The sequence below is a fragment of the Lolium rigidum genome, chromosome 7, assembly GCF_022539505.1.
Source record: "Lolium rigidum isolate FL_2022 chromosome 7, APGP_CSIRO_Lrig_0.1, whole genome shotgun sequence".
In the NCBI taxonomy this organism is placed as follows: domain Eukaryota; kingdom Viridiplantae; phylum Streptophyta; class Magnoliopsida; order Poales; family Poaceae; genus Lolium; species Lolium rigidum.
In genome coordinates this window covers 258738369-258759922 of record NC_061514.1, presented here as the reverse complement: position 1 = coordinate 258759922, position 21554 = coordinate 258738369, and the positions used below count along the sequence as shown (strand labels likewise).

Genomic DNA, 21554 nt, shown 5'->3' with positions numbered 1-21554 from the left:
CCTTCTATGATATGATTGCCGCGGCTAAGAGGCCTCCGTACGAGGGCGCCGTGATTTCTCAGCTCGATGCCATCTCCCAATGTCTAGCCGACAAGACCCGGTACAACACCACCCGTGAGGGCTTTGAAGCAAGTCTGAAAACAACTGGTAACATGTTGCCCAAAGATCATTGTCTCGCCTCAAAGCCCGCACGCGACGAGGAGAATTATGAAGGACCTCAACATGGATTATCAAAGGATAGACTCGTTGTCCGAAAGGCTGCGTTCTATTTTGGAGACAAGTATGCGGAGGACAAGTACTCGTCCCATCCGTAAGCGGTCTAGGTATGAAGAGGTAACGGGAAAGGATGGTCGGGTGAGGCAGTCAAGCACCGCAAAGTCGATTCTTCGATATCTCCCATTCATAAAAAGAATCCAGCGGCTTTACATGCACGAGGAGACAGCCAAACGGATGACGTGGCACAAGTATGGGAAGAGATTCGTGGACGAAAACAACAAGTTGAAGATGGGACATCCATCCGATGGTACGGCATGGAAGAACTTCGATACAAAACACCGCCTTAAGGCAGCCGAGGCTCGGAATGTCGAATTGCGATAGCAACAGATGGCTTCAATCCATATGGTATGTCCACCGCCAATTACGCTTGCTGGCCCGTGTTTGTTATTCCGCTCAATCTCCCTCCCGGAGTCCTAATGACGAGGAAGACCATGTTTCTGTCGCTGATCATTCCAGGCCCTCATTACCCGGGGAAGAATTTGAGTGTCTACATGCAGCCGATTGTGGAAGATTTGAACCACTCTTGGCACCACGGGACATTGACGTACGACCGAGCATCGAAGACAAACTTCTGCATGAGAGTTTGGTTGCCGTATACCATGCATGACATGCCCGGGTACGCCCTAACATGTGGATGGTGTACAGCTGGTAAGTGGCCATGCCCGAGTGTGCGGGCATCGGCTTGAGTTCCTTTGGCTACGGAAGGGTCGCAAGTATGTTGCGTTTGACACGAATCGACAGTTCCTCAAAAGGAGGCATCCGTTTAGAGAAGACAAAAAGAACTTCAAGAAGGGCAAAGTTGTGCATAAAAAAAAGATGTGCCGAAGTTTGATGGTACACTTGTTGAAGCCGAGCTACGTGCTCTCGTGCCGGCAGCGACGCCAACCGGCCATCAATTTGAGGGATATGGTGTAACGCACAACTCGGACTCACGAGGCGGCTTTAACGAAGCTCGAGTATTACAAGGACCTCGAACTTCCGCATAACATCGATGTGATGCACACCGTAAAGAATGTCGCGGAGTCCGTCTTTCACACATGCCCGAACATTCCCGGGAAGTCAAAGGATAATGTCAAGGCTAGAGTCGATATTGAGATCCTCTCGTGATAGGGAAAAATTACACATGAAGCGTCCTATTGGCCGTCAAAAGAATTGGTTCAAGCCGCATGCCAAGTTCTCGCCTTGATTCCATCCAAAAGAAGGAGGCATTCGCGTGGCTCAAATACGTCGTGATGTTCCCGGATGGTTATTGCTCGAATATGAGTAAGGGAGTTAATCTTTCGACGGGAAAAGTCACCGGGCTCAAGAGTCACGACTATCATATATGGATTCAGCGGCTCATGCCGGTGATGCTTCGAGGGTATATCCCCGAGAAAGTCCGGCGAGTGCTTGCGCAGCTTGAGCCATTTCTTCCGCACGCTCCGTGCTAGCGGATATGTCCCGAGGTTATTGCAAAGCTACAACATACGAGTGCCGGAGTTGCTATGCAATTTGGAGATGATATTTCCGCCGGGCTTCTTTACTCCGATGGCACATCTCATTGTGCACCTCGCCAACGAGGCACTCTTGGGTGGTCCGGTGCGGTTTCGTTGGCGGTTCCGTATTGAGAGAGAGTTTAAGTATATTCGAAAGATAACCGGAAACAAGGCCAAGATTGAAGCATGCATAGCTGAGGCAATATGCCTTCGGGAGATGGCAGATGCCGCGACAACGTACTATCCCGATGATGTTCCCACTCAGCATAACCCGGTCACTCGTTACAATGTCGACGTGCCCGAGAATGACCCCAAGCTAAAACTATTCCAATTCCCCGGTGGCAAGGCTGGTAAAGGAACAAAATATAAATTGGAGAACGAAGAGAAGGATTGTATAATGCTATATGTGCTTATGAACATGGAGGAAGTGATCCCATTCGTAAGGTAAAATGGTGAACAAATTACTTTGCAGCTAGTAACCTCGTCTCGGTCTAATGCTTATTTTCTCCTTTCAGCGAATTCACGGATGAAATGTGGCCGTATGATGAATTGCCCGAAACCTCGGAGATGGACACTCTACTCGAAAGACGGTGCTCCCGGAATTAATAAAAACTTTGTGACATGGTTCATGGAAAAAGTAATTTCTAACCTTTCCTCTTACATTGCAACACGTGACTTGTCCCTCTTATTACACGTAACTAATGCACACAACAAATTTGAAATGTTCTTGTAGGGCCGTGAGAGAAACGTTGATATGATAGATGAGTTGAAATGTGTTTCCCAAGGTTGTAGCCGTGAGGTGACCAAGTATGAGAAGTATGATGTGAATGGGTTTCGCTTCCACACAGAGACGCACCAGAAGGGCCGGGCGAATCCCAAAACGATAAATACTGGGGTTTTCACCAAAGGAGCCAACAAGTTTGATTACTACGGAAGGTTACAAAGTGTATACGAGTTGACATTCAATCGTACGAACGTGCAACTCAATATCGTCGTGTTCAAGTGTCATTGGTTCGACCCAATAGGTGGACGAGAGAAGTGATAAGTCCATTGGGTTAGTTGAAGTTAAGCCTTCAACCACCTATAGCGGAGCCGATGTCTTTATTGTGGCTCACCAAGCCAAGCAAGTTTATTATTTGCCCTACCCATGCCGAAAGCGGAACTCAAGGGTTGGGAAGTCGTCTTCCAGGTATCGCCACATGGTAACCTACCGATTCCCTCTGAGGATGATTACAACAACATTGACCCCGTGACATACGAGGGGATTTTCTATCAAGAGGAACAGGACTTCGAGGAATATATTTTAGAACCGTTTGTTCAAGAGGACCTCGGGAACGATGCAGAAACTCGTGGTGAGTCAGTGGTGGATCTAAAGGACATATCTATGCTCGAGAAGTTACTTGAGGCGAATGACAATTATGATGAGCCTCCACCCGTCGACCCTTCAACTTTGTACTCACAAGATAGTGATAGTGATAGTGGGCCGAGAGAAAGAGAAAGAGAAAGAGATGGAGTATGAGAGTGAGCATGAGAGCGATGATGGCTGGTGAGGGTCTTTTATTCTTAGTATTTATTATGTCAACATGCTTCTTAATTGCATTGTGCCTTTTATTCTTAGTATCTTCATTTTATTATGTCAACATGCTTCTTAATTGCATTGTGCCTTTTATTCTTAGTATCTTCATTTTATTATGTCAACATGCTTCTTAATTGCATTGTGCCTTTTATTCTTAGTATCTTCATATAATATGTCTTTGTGCTTAAGCTGTTTTATTCTTCTCAATGCAGGTGATCGGACAATATGAGCAGCGGCAAGGCGGACTCCGAGAGCTTGCTTAAGACGCCGGCGCAGGTGAAGAGGAATATTCCTAGACCCACTAGACGGAGTGATCGAGCCCCGGTGCAAAATCCGCGTTACGCCGATGGTACCGATGGAGGACGAGGTCGAGGAGGACGAGGTGGAGGTCGAGGACGAGGACGAGGAGGACGAGGTGGAGGACGAGGTGGCGGCGGGGTACACATGGACTTTGACGAGACACCCTCCGCTTCGGCGACGTGGCTCCTGAGTTGTACCTAGAGGGTCCGTCTAGTGGGGAGGTGGAGATGGAGACGGAGTCTACACACGAGTCGGACTCTAGGGCTGAGTTGGAGGTGATGGAGGATGGGGGTGCGCCGAAGCCCTTGAAGCTTCGTGGAGAAGCTAGAGTCCCCGATGCGAGGAAGGAGCCGAAGACCCATGATGACAAGGCCCTTATCATTCCTTCGAGCGATGAGTAAGTGTACTACTTCAGAAATTTCGAACATGTATTTTCATCTTGGGCATAATAAACAATTTGGCATGTGTACTAATGTGTGATTTATTTGCAAGCAATCGGACATGGGATGCCAAGCCCCCCGCATGCCTAACAGCTTGCTTGGGGCTCGATTAAGAAGTTCTGGCCCGGCAGATACACTCCCCTTAGCACGGTCCCCGGTGGCCCGACGAAGCTAGCCACTACTTGGGCGGACTATGAGGATGCCCCCGCCGTAGGCTTCGCGACGACTCGCTGAGGCCGTGACCACCAAGTTCGGGTAAGGCATATATTTCTCGAGCACCGTTCATAGTTGATGACCCTAATGTGCTAACTCATGACTTTCACAACTGATTTATGCATGATTGAAGTGCTTCTATCGTGTGGACCCGGAGCATGACACGCAGGCGCGTCTCACTTTGCGTGGCGCTTGCGAGAGGTTGACACCGCAGCGAGTGGTACAACCAAAAGTTCACCAGCGCTAGTGCCTTCTGGGCTAACAAGGGTAAGAGGGTCAAGAAGGAGTACTATGTTGGTAACGAGCCTACGGACGAATGGGCAATGACCATTGAGGAGTACATGTCGGTGAGTAAAATGTCAATGAGATTCTACATTGCTGCTAAGTTTTCATTGAATTATCTTGAGCTCGGTATTGCGTTTTCAGGTTTGTCCGGAGTGGGCCGAGCAGCATAGGGAGGCATGGGAGGAGCTGATTAGGGCGAGGTGGCTCGGGCAGGACGAGGAGTTTGCAGCCGTGTCGAGGCGTAACATGGAGAACCGAGGCACCGGTGGCACACACTCGCGCGGGAAACCGCGACTACACCCGCTTCAAGGGGAAAAAGGTATGTATATACATGGAACGACCTTCATTCATTTCCCGCCATGTCTCATTTGTGGTACGCTTAACTTTTCTTTTCGCGATGCAGGTGGCCGAGGCACCACCTGGGGTGGTGCTTCATGATGCCCGGATATATGACATGATGCGGACGAAGCGAAGCCCAATCCCGCATTGCCTCAGCCACGGTACTACGGCAATGCCAAGGCCGCCAAGGAGGACTACTCGCGACATGGTCAAGTCTCGTCACCCCGAGGTGGATGACCCCTTGAGCATTCCGGTTGACGAGGAGTCGTTGGTCCTGTCGGGGCACGGGCGTCCGCATGGCCGTTTCCCTTGGATGAATAAGGCGGTCAAGCCTACCCACTCCACGAGCTACACGCGCCTCAAGCATACCCTCACCGCCGACAGCCCCCAGCCCTCGTCCACGGCCTGCTCGTCCACCCGCCTACGATGTAAGTTTCCTCATTTTCATCCTCTTTCCGGTTTTCCTTCCTACATGGCTAAGTGTTTACGAGATTCATTGTTTCTGAAATTGTAGCCTGACTTCGAGGCGGCCTTCGAAGCCTGCAATGAAGCGTATCAGCAGGCCGCTGCCCAGTGGAATAGGCAGAATACGGCCTATATGACGTATATATCAGTAAGTCTGAATCTTCCTTCTCGCGCAAGTAGATGACAAGTCTCAGTTTGATGCTTTATTTCTGCAAAGCCTAACTTGTAACCTATCTTGCAGGAAATGATGATCTCTATGTCTACTGGTACACCGCCACCGGCTCGAGTTACCGTGGCGGGGGACATGCCTATCATGCCATCGAGGGCAGCTTTCGCTGCGACTTACTACGGATCCACACCGGAGGTAAGTTCTTTGCCAAACCGGTAGTTACCACTTTCCTTTGCCTCGCAAGTTGCTAACATGTAGGGAACACGTAGGGAACGGGATGGTCGGGGAACCGAGGCATCGCCGGGTGGGCGCGAGGTCACACCGGTTCATGAAGGTGGTCGGTCTCCCGGGCGTTCTGCTGGTGCCTCTCCGTCGACTACTCCCGGGACTACTCCCGGTGCCTCTCCGTCGACTTCTCCTGGGCGTGCTACCGGTCCTTCTCCAGGTGGTTCTTCTGCAGCTTCTACCGGAGCGAAACCCCGGGCTCCTCGTTTCGCCAACGATGTGGGCGGACACACCCCGCCCGGGTCCTTCCTCCGCTAGTCGGCACCGGGCTTCTTGCTTGCCATCATTTGCTACCTACTACTATGTATTGGATGACATGGCACTCTCCTCTTGTATGCTACTACATGCACCATGTATGCTACTATGTGGATTTCATGCTATTTATGTGAATTATGGTGATTTTGGATGTATTTGTATGCTACTATGTGGATTTCATGCTATTTATGTGAATTATGGTGAATTTGGATGAATTTCGATGTATTTGGATGTATTGGACCTGCTGAACTGAATTTAGATGAATTGGAACCCAATTTAAATCGAAAAAACCAAATGGTAGGGCATACGCCGAGGGCAATGCCGTCGGCATAGGGCCCTGGCATGACCATATGGTCGAGCCTATGCCGAGGGCATTGCCGTCGGCATAGGCCACCTCACCTGGCCGCACCTCGTCGCTCCACGTGGCCTGCATGGGCCATGCATATGCCGAGGGGGTTGCCCTCGGCGTAGCTCCTGGCTACGGCCCGCCACGCTGCGCCACGTCGCCTCTGGTGGCTCTCTATGCCGAGGGGGTTGCCCTCGGCGTAGCTCCTGGCTACGGCCCGCCACGCTGCGCCACGTCGCCTCTGGTGGCTCTCTATGCCGAGGGGGTTGCCCTCGGCGTAGCTCCTGGCTACGGCCCGCCACGCTGCGCCACGTCGCCTCTGGTGGCTCTCTATGCCGAGGGGGATGCCCTCGGCGTATGGCATCGCGCCGTTAACGGCGACGGCACGCCGGCGAGCGTACGCCGACGGTGCGTACGCCGACGGCGAGCATGGTCCTCGGCGTAGGTGGTGTACGCCGACGGCCATGCCTACGCCGACGGTGGACACGTCTGTGCCGAGGGACCCAGACGCCGACGACGTACGCCGAGGGCTGCCGTCGGCGTAGCCTACGCCGAGGGCAAGGCATGGCTACGCCGAGGGCAGCCGGCCGTCGGCGTACCCGCCGATTCCTGTAGTGACATGTCGTGTGGTTTGATCTTGTCTTGTTTTCATGCTTTGAAAGCTGAATACAGCACAGCCTGGGACAAGTAACACATGCAGTATGAACAAAGTATTACAACGTGGTCATATCATTAGAATTGGTTGTTTTTATCATGCTCGCCATGCATTGCTTGCCCAAAAACAAGGCGCATCAGTTTTCAACGAGAATTTCTTGCATAGAACAAGTACGACTAAAGCCCAGACTTATAAATCAACAACTACAAGTAGTGCCTGAATTCAAATGGCACACAGTCATAGCAGACAACTGCTTATCAACCTGGAATTATTATATATACACATCCTGATGTTACTTGAATCAGAGGGATAAAATGTTGATAGTACTTTTCTTCACTGTAGGAAATTGGCTCATTTAACAACTGCACATGGCTGATACTCCCTCTGTTCCAATTTTTAAAATAATTGAAGTTCTAGGTTTATCCTAAGTCAAAATTCTCCATGACCATGTTTGATCAAATTTATAGAAAAAATATATCAATTTGTAAAACATGAAATCTGTATAGTATGACAACATATTGTGCGACAAATCTAATAAAAATAAATTGGTGTCGTAGACGTCTATAAATCTTCAGTTATTTTAGAATAATGGGAGTAGTATTTACTATTTTTCTACCCGGCTAGATTCAGGCTCTAGACTGAGATGGACAAGGGTACAATATTGTTAGTTTAGTGATCGCCATGGTGTTGGTGGTGCGCTGCTTTCTTATTTGGAAATGACGAAGAAGAAGGAAGCAGTCGGATGTCGTTTGGCATTGCAATGAATGCTAGTTATGTATTCATACCCACAACTATTATTCAACTTAAACACTAATACATTGCTGCTGTTGCCTTTTAACTATTGGAAAATATTTTATCTAAATTTTTATCTCAAGAAACCATAATTGAATTGGGAAGAAGCATTTTCATCAATTCCTTATCTTATCGGTATGGACATTGACATGCCACAACAAGATATCGACTTAGATTAATTAGTTTGCTAAACCCCTTCTTTGTGTTGCTAGATTTTGTGATTTTTACGAAATGTAATTATTATGGTATTTAAATGTATTGCATCTTCTTGTTTTGAAATATATAGTTGATGGATTGTTATTTCTCTCATTCCTATAAAGTATCTAGTTGATGAAATGTGTTGCATCTCCATCATGTGTGCAATAAACTCTTCCGATGGTCAATATGTCAAGCCTATCTTTCATTTGTGTAGTGACCTTGCCGCTTCCAATTTTTTTTTTCACTCAATGTTCGTCTGATAAACACACTTCACTGCATTCTCTCATCGGTACCTCAATCATGCGCCAGATTGAGCTCCTAAGAACATCTCATTGAAGTTTACCACTGTGATATGCATGATGGTGGTATGTGTCCCTCTAACATATGAATATACTTTTATGTTTCATTATATTCATACTTCTATTGAATTTCTTTTACTCGTCCATCTTTTTTCTCTACACTCTCTCATCTCACTTATTTGTTTCCAGAAATAAAATAACACTCTCCTGGTCTTATGTGGACACGTTGATCATCGGCCACTCTCCCTGTCTCCTTGAATTTGGTCATTATTGCAAATTAAAATCATCTACCACGTACAACGTGTTTGGCAAAGTTAGGGTATGGGAATGAGAGTTAAGTGGAGGGAGTTTGTAGGAGGATTACTTATGGGAAACAGATGTTTAGTCCCACTCCCATGTTTGGTCTGCCGATGAGGATTCCTAGCGGGAATTTTCGAGGGGTTTATTTCGAGAGTTTAGGTATGTGAATAGATGCTAGTATTTATCTTAATTAAACACTGAATAGAGTTGCCATTTTACCATATCGTGCAAGAAACATGAAGTCAGATGAACGTTTTATGTACTAGATGCGTACGTGTACAAAGGGCAACCAGGTACAACTGCTTATCAACATGGAATTATATATATATCACTACGGGAAAATATGTCTTTGCCGTGCAACTATTTGCACGGCAAAGGCCACTATATGCACGGCAAAGGCTTTGCCGTGCGGGAACACACGGCAAAGATCGCACGGCAATGCCATCGACGGCAAAGGCTTCTTTGCCGTGTGACTCGCCAACGTTGCACGGCAAAGGCTTTGCGGTCGCTTCTTTGTTGTGTGCCATCGACGGCAAAGGCTTCTTTGCCGTGTGACTCGCCAACGTTGCACGGCAAAGGCTTTGCGGTCGCTTCTTTGTTGTGTGCCAAACATGTTTTATCTAAAAAAAGGCCTAAATTGGTTGGTCGATCCGGGAATCGAACCTAGGACACTTAGTAGGGAAAGCATGTGACCTTGCCACTGGGCTATGTGTTTGTTTGTTGATAACTATACCACGCCACATCTTTTGAGATGAGAAGAAATCCAGTTTTTACATCTTTGCCGTGCGCTTACACTAGGCAAAGGCTGCTTTGCCGTGCGTTTGTTAAAAACACTAGGCAAAGGCTGCTTTGCCGTGCGCCAACGTTACACGGCAATGCCTAACGCCTTTACCGTGCACCGAATCTTTGCCGTGCGGTGTGTTGGGCCTTTGCCGTGTACATTTCTTTGCCGTGCGGCCTCTTCCGTCATTGCCGTGAATCGTATCTTTGCCGTGCGCTCGTGTCTATCTTTCCCGTGGCCAAGATCTTTGCCGTGCGTTTTTATCTGTGCGCACCGCAAAGAAATCTTTGCCGTGCGGGAACACACGGCAAAGAAAGGACGCACGGCAACGCCTATTTTTCCCGTAGTGTACATCCTGATGTTACTTGAATCAAAGGGATAAAATGTTGATAGTACTTTTCTTCACTGTAGGAAATTGGCACATTTAACAACTGCACATGGCTGATACTCCCTCTGTTCCAATTTCTAAAATAATTGAAGTTCTAGGTTTATCCTAAGTCAAACTTCTCCAAGTTTGATAAAATTTATAGAAAAAATATATCAATTTGTAAAACATGGAATCTGTATAGTATGACAACATATTGTACGACAAATCTAATAAAAATAAATTGGTGCTGTAGATGTTTATATATATTTTTCTACAAATTTAGTCAACATAATTTCATAAAGTAGTTTGACTTAGAATAAACCTAGATCTTCAATTATTTTTAGAATAGTGGGAGTAGTATTTACTATTTTTCTACCCGGCCAGATTCAGGTTCTAGACTGAGATGGACAAGGGTACATTATTATTTGTGTAGTGTGCGCTGCTTTCTTATATGGAAATGACGAAGAAGAAGGAAGCACTCGGATGTCGTTTGGCATTGCAATGAATGCTAGTTATGTATTCATACCCACATCTATTATTCAACTTAAACACTGATACATTGTTGTTGTTGCCTTTGAACATATTGGAAAATATTTTATCTAAATTTTTATCTGAAGAAACCATAATTGAGAAGAAGCATTTTCATCAATTCATTATCTTGTCGGTATGGACAATGACATGCCACAACAAGATATCGACTTAGATTAATTAGTTTGCTAAACCCCTTCTTCGTGTTTCTAGATTTAGTGATTTTTACGAAATGTAATTATTACGGTATTTAAATGTGTTGCATATTCTTGTTTTGAAATATATAGTTGATGGATTGTTATTTCTCTCATTCCTATAAAGTATCTAGTTCATGAAAATGTGTTGCATCTCCATCATGTGTGCAATAAACTCTTCCGATGGTCAATAAGTAGAGCTTATCTTTCATTTGTTTATTGACCTTGCCGCTTGCAAACATTATTTTTACTCAGATGTTCGTCTCATAAACACACTTCACTGCATTCTCTCATCCGTACCTCAATCATGCGCCAGATTGAGCTCCTAAGAACATCTCATTGAAGTTTATCACTGTGATGTGCATGATGGTGGTATGTGTCCCTCTAACATATGAATATACTTTTATGTTTCATTATATTCATACTTCTATTGAATTTCTTTTACTCGTCCATCTTTTTTCTCTACACTCTCTCATCTCACTTATTTGTTTCCAGAAATAAAATAACACTCTCCTGATCTTATGTGGACACGTTGATCATCGGACACTCTCCCTCTATTTGTCTCCTTGAATTTGGTCATTATTGCAAATTAAAATCATCTACCACGTACAGCGTGTTTGGCAAAGTTAGGGTATGGGAATGAGAGTTAAGTGGAGTGAGTTTGTAGGAGGATTACTTATGGGAAACAGATGTTTAGTCCCACTCCCATGTTTGGTCTCCGATGAGGATTCCTAGCGGGAAATTTTCGAGGGGTTTATTTCGAGAGTTAGGCATGCACATGCCTAAACTCTTGAAATAAACCCCTCTCAAATTCCATAGCATGTGAATAGATTTTTATGCTGATACCATCGTTGCCAAGCCTCCAACCGGAAGGGAGGTGAATGTCGGGAGGCGTGGGGTACTCTTAGTGGTAGAGATCCCACACCTTGTCAACAGTTAGATCGATTGCGAGGGCGAAAGATGTTTGCCGCCACTCTGCCGTTCTAGTGGCGGCTCCTATTGCCACCATGCGACATGCTCGACATTGCTGGGATTTGCTTGGGTGGAGGTGGTTGTGGGCGACAAATGGAAGTTACTTAACGTCAAAAGTAGGTGAGGAGGCCGGTGATGCGCATTAATGTCGTCACGTGATTCCCCCTGCATCCCCACGAGGGGAAGCCGCCATGTGAGGAAGCCCCAGCGAAGGCAAGGCCATTAGGGCGGTGAGGGGATGATCTTATGAACGAATCGTCTTGAAGAGATGGACGAGAATCGCAACCACCAAACTTTTTTATCTCAAAAGAAAAGAAAAAAAACATCCGACAACTTTTCAGAGGTAAAGCCCCTAGTGCCAACACATTTGTGGACGGTGGTTTTTTGAATTTTGGTAGCCACTGACTCACTGTTAGTGAAGTCAGGTTCGTCTTCCTAGCTATTTCCTCCGGTCTCAAAAGATCGACCCGGAGGGAAGGCTAATCTAGCATATTAGTAGTGCAGTCGCACGTTATGCAAATCCAACATAAAAACCTTTCCACGGGAACAAGCGAGCTGAGTACTAATTTTTTTGTTTTTGTTTCAGAGAACACGTGATAGTTGGGGTGGACTCTGACTACTAGTGAGTGCTTTCAGTTCAGGTACGCAATTACAGAGGCCATGGCGACCAGCCTGCTTAGATTAGCTCTTCTTTCCCTGCACCTTCTCTTCTCCCCTGCCTCTACAGCTGAAACCATCTCGGCAAACTCCTCCATCGCCGATGGTCAGACGCTTGTTTCAGCCGGTGGAGTGTTTGAACTCGGATTCTTCACCCCGCCGATCTCAACGTCGAGGTTCTTGGGCATCTGGTACAGGGACATCGCCCCTCTCACCGTCGTTTGGGTTGCCAATAGGCAAGTTCCGATCACCGGCATCGCCGCAAGCTTGGCCATCAACGGCACCGGCAGCCTGGTGCTCACCGACCGGTCAGGACGCATGTTCTGGTCATCTGCGCCATCGAACGTGACTGGCAGCAATCCAGTGGCCCAGCTCCTGGACAGCGGCAACTTCCTGCTTCAAGACGCCAATGGCACCAGGGCGGTTCTGTGGCACAGCTTCGACTACCCGTCCTACACTCTGCTCCTGGGCATGAAGTTCGGCTAGGACCTGACCACGGGGCTCGACCAGCACCTGACTACGTGGGCGAGCCCCAGCGACCCGTCGCCTGGAGACTACACGTTCGAGATCGACGTCCGCGGCGTGCCGGAGGGGTTCATCTGGTACAACGGCATGGCGCCGGTGTACCGGAACGGGCCGTGGAACGGCCTGCGGTTCAGCGGTGTGTTAGTGTTTGCAACAGAGAGGTTCAGACGTATCTAGATAGAAGTTCAGATAGAGATAGACGGCGGTTCAAACCGTATTGTTGTTGATCTGATCGTAACTATAAGATCAAGATCAACCCGTGTTTTCCTATGTCTGTTGTAACCTTCCTTGTATCTAGCTCTGCCGTTGTTGGCCCCTATATATATTAACACACAACCGATGGAAGTCCCCATCGTTCCCACAATACCTCATACGATCATATGGTATCAGAGCCAACTTCCTAGAAAACACATCTATGTGCCTCGCCCCAGCCTCCATCAAAAACATGACGAAACCCCTTGCAGGTATCAGCGTCAATGAGAAGCTGACGAGGAAGAACTACCTCATCTGGCAGTCGCAAGTACTGCCTCCTCTCCGCGGCGCCCGCCTCATGAACTTCCTCGACTCCAAGATCGAGCCGCCGCCAGAAGAGATCACCATCGAAAAAGATAGTAAGTCGAGCAAGGAGCCAAACCCCGCCTACGACGCGTGGGTAGTTACGGATCAGCAGATCCTCACGTTTCTCCTCAGTTCCCTCATGCCGGACATCCTCGTCACCACCATCGGGATGGAAATGGCAGCTGAGGTTTGGGCGGTGATCAAGGCGATGTTCGCCTTCCAATCCAGGATGCGGGTCTCCAACCTCCGCGTCGCCCTCGCCAAGACGAGGAAGGAGAACATGACTACGACGGCCTTCTTCACCATGATGAAGGGCTTTGCAGACGAGCTCGCAGCAGCAGGCCGGCCTATCGACGAGGAAGAACTCGTTGAGTACCTCCTGGCCGGCCTTGATGAAACCTATAATCCTCTCTTCGCCGCCATCCGGGTAAACGGTGCGGAGGACCTCTCCGTGGTAGAACTGTACTCCCAGATCACCGCCTACGACAACCGCATCGAGCTTCTCACCGATAGCGCCATCAGCGGTGGGAGCAATCTCTCCGCCAACACTGCTCAGCGTGGTCGTGGAGGACCACGCGGCCATGGATATCATGGTGGGCGCAGAGGAGGACGTGGCAACGGGAACCGTGGCCACGGTCGTCGTGGAGGCGGCAACCCACGTCGTGGAGGAGGCAGGAACGGCGGCAAAGATCGGGACCTCGTCACCTGCCAGATCTGCGGCAAGCCAGGCCACGAGGCGTGGAAGTGCTGGCACCGCTACTCCGACGACGAAGAAGAAGAGGAGGAGAAGGGTGCCAACACCGTGTCCTATGGCGTGGACACCAACTGGTACGGCGATACCGGTGCCACCGACCACATCACCGGTGAGCTCAACAAGCTCACCATGAAGGAAAAGTACCATGGCCGTGATCAGATTCATGCGGCAAATGGACTAGGTATGAGCATTAGTCATGTTGGTCATGCAATTGTTGATACCCCCTCAAAATCCTTGCATCTTAAAAATGTTCTCCATGTTCCACATGCCACCAAAAACCTGGTTTCCATTCATCGATTTACTAGAGATAATCATGTCTATATTGAATTTCATCCATGGTTTTTCTATGTCAAGGATCGAGCAACGAGGAGGGTACTTCTCAACGGTAGATGCGTGCATGGGCTTATCCATTGATTTCTTCATCTTCAGTCAAGAATAAACAAGTTTGCAATGTCATCAAGCCTTCAGCTTCAAGATGGCATAGTCGTTTAGGGCATCCCTCTTTTCATATTGTTCAACAAGTGCTTAGTCATTATGAACTTCCTTATTCCAATAAATCTAGTGTTGAGTCGGTGTGTGATTCTTGTCAAAGAGCTAAAAGTCATCAACTTCCTTACATGAGGTCTACTAGTGTATCTACTTTTCCCTTGCAACTTGTGTTCTCAGATGTCTAGGGACCGGCACCTAGCTCAGTAGGGAAATACTCATACTATGTAAGCTTCATTGATGATTTTAGCAAATTTTCATGGATTTATCTTCTAAAGAAAAAGTCTGATGTATTCCAAATATTCCATAATTTTCAGCAACTTGTTGAACGACAGTTTGATAGGAAAATTCTTGCCCTACAATCCGACTGGGGAGGAGAATATGAACACTTAAACTCCTTCTTTCAAAAAATTGGCATTGAGCATCATGTGTCATGCCCCCATGCTCATCAACAAAATGGATCTGCAGAACGCAAGCATCGCCACATTGTAGAAGTAGGCCTTGCTCTTCTTGCTAATGCATCCATGCCACTCAAATTTTGGGATGAAGCATTCTTGACTGCCACCTATCTCATTAACATGCTCCCTAGCAAAGTCATAAATAATGAAACACCCATGGAACGTCTCCTCCACAAAACACCAGACTATGCATCTCTCCGCATCTTTGGTTGTGCCTGGTGGCCAAATCTTCGGCCTTACAATCAAAGGAAACTTGCTTTTCGTTCAAAACAGTGCGTCTTTCTTGGTTATAGCCACATGCATAAAGGAGTCAAGTGCTTAGATGTCAACTCTGGTCGAGTCTACATATCACGTGACGTTGTTTTTGATGAAACGGTGATTCCCTTTGCTAGTCTCCATGAAAATGTTGGTGCTCTCCTACGCAAAGAAATTCTCCTTCTCCCGGAGTCTCTTCAGAATCATCCCATGTCATCTCATGAGGGGGAACAATATTGCAATGAGCTAACATCTAATGACTCTGAAGTGCCTTTATTAAGTCCTACGCAGGTACAACTGAATGCAGAAAAAAATTTGATGCTAAATGATGGTCATATGGAGGAGAACAGGCACCTGGACGCTGGTGCATCACCTGGCGCCAGACACGAGGCCTCGGATCACGGAAATTCCTGATCGCCAGGCATCAGTCTCGGGATCGCATGCGCGCTTCTCAGGTGTTGACACGTCGCGGGAGACAGAACAGCGCGACAGCGCGTCACCAGCTGTGGCGTCGAGGTGCACGCGCGGCGAATCAGCGGACGACGCGTGGACCGCACCCAGCTCAGGAGAGAGGGAACCCACGCCCATGTCGCCGACAGCATCAACCTCGGGATCCGCGCCATCCACTGCTACAGCTGATTCAGGTTTAGGGGATCTTCCGCGCCATCACCCCCTGTAGCTCAGCCTATTGCACCGGTGTACAAAACAAGATCAAGAACTGGCCATGCCAAACCGAAGACTTACACGGACGGCACTATCCGCTACGGTTTGTCTTGCTCCTCTGATGAACCTGAGAACTTGCAAGTAGCATTAAAAAACAAACAATGGAAACAAGCTATGGATGATGAATATAAAGCCTTGCTAGATAATAAAACATGGCACCTATTACCGTATAAGAAGGATAGTAATTTGATAGATTGTAAATGGGTCTACAGGATCAAGAGAAAAGCTGATGGCACTATTGATAGATATAAGGCTAGATTGGTAGCAAAAGGTTTTAGACAACGTTATGGCATAGACTATGAAGATACTTTTAGTCCAGTTGTTAAAGCTGCTACTATCAGACTTGTTCTAGCTATTTCAGTTTCCAAAGGATGGAGCTTGAGGCAACTTGATGTGAAGAACGCGTTTCTCCATGGTGTTCTGGAAGAAGAGGTTTACATGAAACAACCACCTGGTTATGAAAATCCCAATGCACCTCATCATGTGTGCAAGCTTGAAAAATCACTCTATGGACTGAAGCAAGCACCAAGAGCATGGTTTTCCAAACTAAGTTCTAAATTACAAGAGCTTGGTTTTATGGCGTCAAAGGCTGACACATCATTGTTCATATACAACAAGTGAGGTATAATCATATTTGTGTTAGTTTATGTTGATGACATCATTGTTACTAGCTCTTCCAACAAAGCTATTGTTGCACTCCTTCAAGATCTTGGTTCAGCATTTGCACTTAAGGATCTAGGTGATCTTCATTTCTTTTTGGGAATTGAAGTAAAGAAATTTAAACAGGGCATTGTATTAACTCAAGAGAAATATGCTCTAGATTTACTTGACAGAGTTGGTTTGAAGGGGTGCAAGAGTCTGCCTACACCATTGTCATCATCAGACAAACTTTCCCTCACAGAGGGAGAACTCCTAGGACCAGAAGATGGTACAAGGTCAAGGAGCATTGTTGGAGCTTTACAGTATCTGATTCTCACTAGACCAGACATTGCTTTTTCTGTTAACAAGGTGTGTCAGTTTCTTCATGCTCCCACTACTGTACATTGAACAGCTGTAAAAAGAATATTAAGGTATGTCAGTGGTATAGTTAGTCTTGGTCTCACCTTCAGAAGATCATCCTCTGCATTAGTGAGTGCATTTTCAGATGCTGATTGGGCAGGCTGTGTTGATGATAGAAAATCCAGTGGTGGGTTTGCAGTCTTCTTTGGATCTAATCTGATTTCTTGGAGTGCTAGAAAACAAGCAACAGTATCAAGATCAAGCACAGAGGCTGAGTACAAGTCTCTGGCAAATGCCAAAGCTGAAGTTATATGGATTGAATCTCTATTGGGAGAACTAGGAGTTCAAAGAAGTAAACCGTCATGTTTATGGTGTGATAATATGGGTGCAACCTATCTATCTGCTAATTCTATTTTCCATGCCAAGATGAAACATATTGAAATTGATTTTCATTTTGTCAGAGAAAGAGTTGCTAACAAGCAACTAGAAATTCGATTTATTTCAACTCGAGATCAAGTAGCAGATGTTTTCACAAAAGCCTTGCCAACAAGACAGTTTGAAGAATTCAAGTACAATCTCAACATAAAGGAAGGTTGTGATTGAGGAGGGGTGTTAGTGTTTGCAACAGAGAGGTTCAGACGTATCTAGACAGAAGTTCAGATAGGGATAGACAGCTGTTCAAACCGTATTGTTGTTGATCTGATCGTAACTATAAGATCAAGATCAACCCGTGTTTTCCTCCTGTTGTAACCTTCCTTGTATCTAGCTTTGCCGTTGTTGGCCCCTATATATATTAACACGCAACCGATGGAAGTCCCCATCGTTCCCACAATACCTCATACGATCATACGGCGAGCCGGAGATGGAGCCCGACAACGGCAACTTCTGGTTCGAGTTCGTGGCCAACCGCACCGACGCCTACTACACGTTCCTGCTAGACGGCGGCGGCAACAACAAGGTCATCTCCAGGTTCGTGCTGAACCAGTCGAGCTTGCAGCGCTACGTGTGGCTGCAGCAGCAGCAGGCGTGGAGCCTCTACTGGTCGCTGCCCAGGGACCAGTACTGCGACCGCTACGCCCAGTGCGGCGCCTACGGCGTCTGCGACGCGACCGCCTCGCCGCGGGAGTGGGCGCTCAGGGACGGCTCCGCCGGGTGCGCGCGCACGACGCGGCTCAACTGCACCGGGGACGGGTTCCTGCGGCTGCGCAGCGTCAAGCTGCCGGACGCGACGAACGCGACGGCGGACGCCAGCATGAGCCTCGATCAGTGCAGGCAGAGGTGCCTGGCCAACTGTTCTTGCCTGGCGTATTCTGCTTCCAGCATCAAGGGAGGAGAGAGCGGCTGCATCGTCTGGACCTCGCCGCTGATCGACATCAGGCAGTTCCAATCCGGCGGGCAGAATCTGTTCATCGTTTCGCGGCATCCGATTTACGTATGAATCCATCTTCCACTTTCCTCTCATCTCCTTTTTAATCTGTACAATTCCAACTCAACATCGTAAGTTCAAGGTTCGGAGGGATATTTTCAGGTTGAGATGTTCAAATCTTAATGTGAATAGAATGTGATTATTCTTTTTCTATACTACAAAATACTACTAGAAGATATATTGCCTTGGGTCTACATCATCAATTGATGCACACATACTAGTATCTGAGATCCATTCGTCAGTCGTCTAGACCATTTAGTCTTGATTGATATTTTCAATAATCAGCTGGTTGGATTCTTCTGTAGAGAGAATCAAGTAGTACTTACATTGTCCATGACGCTTTAGACTTAATGTAGAAAACGATAACTCGTGAGGCGGCTATTTTCTAGCTGCTATGGCCTGATCAGAAAGACCGCATTCCGTTCTTAAGACTCTGATGACTAGTCTTCTGCACAAATGAAACACGTCTAAATTGTTTTGGTCGGCAGTTGTTGCATCCATTGACAGAGGACTGATGAAGGCACCATTTGGCTACACTTATCTATCTTATGTTAGTTGTAAATCGGTAATAAATTAAGAAAAAACATATGCATATTTTGCAAAGATGTGCAGTGGTGCACTAGGATTGAGAGTGATGAATGAATACTAATTTTGCTAGGATGTAGGAAATTTTTCTTTCATGTTCAGGGTGGGAAAGAGTTTCCAGCACATTGTTATTACTTCCACTTTCTAGCCAGTCATGAGCATCTCTTGACTGAAAATTTAAGGGGTTTCTTGTTTCCAGAGCAACACAAGTCAGTCGTCTAGTTATCTTTAAAACAATCAACAATGTCATCTAGCACACTGGATACGACTAAGCAACCTTTCCAATTTGACCCTGACAGCTTCCAGTAGTGACAATTCCAAAAGGAAAAACACAGCACTTGCTGTTCTCCTTAGCTTATCCGGTCTTCTCCTTTTCGGGTTTGGTGGGTTGTTCATATGGACTAAGTTCTTCAGAAACAAAGGTGCGCCTAATTTTGTTCTCTTTTTCCCCTGTAAATCTGAGCATGCCAGTATGTGTGAAAATTTCACCTTCTGGAAATCCAGGGAGGTTTCAGAGCACACGGGCACGGCGGCTCGCCTCATTTGACTCCAGTAACCCACTTTATCCAGTCCAAGCCAGAAACATGGAAGATGAATCCAGTCAGAGCAATGGACTAATGGACGTCACTCTGTTTGACATGGCCACAATTTCCTTGTCCACTGCCAACTTTGCGACGTCGTCGAAGCTCGGGGAGGGCGGCTTCGGTGTGGTCTACAAGGTAAATATTGCAATATTTCGCGTGGGTATTTGATGACAGAAAATGATAACAACTGTTGTGAAACGCACCGTCGTCGATGCAGGGTGAACTCGGAGGAGGGCAGATGTTCGCGGTGAAACGGCTTTCCAAGTACTCGACGCAGGGCTTGGACGAGTTCAAGAACGAGGTGATGCTCATTGCGAAGCTCCAGCATGTGAACCTCGTCAGGCTCTTGGGTTGCTGCATCCACGGGGAGGAAAGGATCCTGGTGTACGAGTACATGGAGAACAAGAGCCTCGACATGTTCATCTTCGGTACATCGATCAAACTAGTGGATCATCAACACGTTTTACGGTGAATAAATTTATAGACCGAATTATGTGTTTGAGCAGATAGAGCTCGATCGGCGCAACTGAACTGGTCGAAGCGGTTTGACATCATACTGGGTGTTGCACGCGGGCTTCTGTACTTGCACCAGGAGTCCAGGACTCGAGGTTCAAGGTCATTCACAGGGACCTCAAGGCCGGCAACATCCTCCTCGACGGTGACATGAACCCTAAGATCTCGGACTTCGGTGTGGCGAGGATCTTCGGCGGCGATGGCGCCGACTCGCACACGAGAAGGGTGGTCGGAACTTAGTAAGGGCATGCCCAATGCACTGCCCTAGAGCTACTGCCTCACACCTTTAACTAGGTTCGGGTGGTCCAAAGTAGGTTCGGATGAGGAGGCAGCCTCCTCTTCAAGAAGTGGGATCTTAAGCCTAAAAAGCATGCTTTTTGGAGAGAGAAAGAGATACATAGTGTCATATTTGTGAGGTCACTTCTCTCTTTATTCCTGACTAAAGTTGTAGCTTCCATTGGAGAGATAAAATTAATCATGTTGCTTCTGACAATTTTTTTACATGGAGCAGCTAGTTGTGTATGCCACCATTACTCATGCCCTAAGTGCAGCTGTGGATTCTAGTTCGATCAGTTTGCTGACTGACATGGTAAACTCATCGATCGTTGTGCGTGCCTACACGCAGTGGGTATACATGTCCCCAGAGTACGCCATGGATGGCATCTTCTCAGTCAAGTCAGACGTGTTCAGCTTTGGTGTGCTGGTCCTCGAGATCGTCAGCGGCAGGAAGAATCGGGGAATGTACCGCAGCAGCTAGCAGACGAGCCTCCTTAGCCACGTAAGTAGCAACATACACCTAATCATGTGCTCTTGTTCATGTACTTTCGACATTTGCACATAAAATAACAAGACAATGATTACCGATTAGCAGGCATGGAAGCTGTGGAGGGAGGGCAACGTGCTTGCGCTGCTGGACGAGTTGGTGGCCCGCGAGTGACGGGATTGAGAGGCGGCGTTGCGGTGCCTGCAGGTTGGCCTGCTGTGCGTGCAGGAGCGATCAGAGGAGCGGCCACACATGGCGACGGTGTTCCTGATGCTGAGCAACCAGAGAGCGGTGATGCCGCAGCCGAGGCACCCGGGATATTGCAGCGACCGGGGATCAGCCTCAACCGATGGCGAGTACTTATCAACATGCACCGTGAACGACATCACTGTTACCGTCGTAGAGGGTCGTTGACGCCGTGTGGCCTTGGTGACTGATGTTGGAGGGTTTGCTACTCTAGCTAGTAATGCAGTGCCACAGTTCCACAAACAAGAACAGTTCCAAATTTCTAATCAATGGATGAAGCAGAATACTAAACAAGGATAAACAAAACAAAAAACAGAAGCAAAATACAGATAAACATGGTGTCGTAAATATCATAGAGTTCTATAAGTTTCGAAGTGGACTGTCGGTAGAGGACATATATACAGAAACTCAGAGAGTATGTATATGAAGGTTTTTTCAGCTTTACTCTGCGGTGTGTATCTGACACTTCAACTAAACTCCCACAAGATCTGTGTGGTGCCTGAGTTTGAGTC

The 21554-nt window shown here is 47.3% G+C and overlaps 1 pseudogene; it reads left to right on the top strand.

Annotated features, from left to right (window-relative positions):
* The first annotated feature begins 12170 nt into the window (after window positions 1-12170).
* On the top strand, window positions 12171-21348 carry LOC124672675 (annotated as a pseudogene).
* The last annotated feature ends 206 nt before the right edge of the window (window positions 21349-21554 follow it).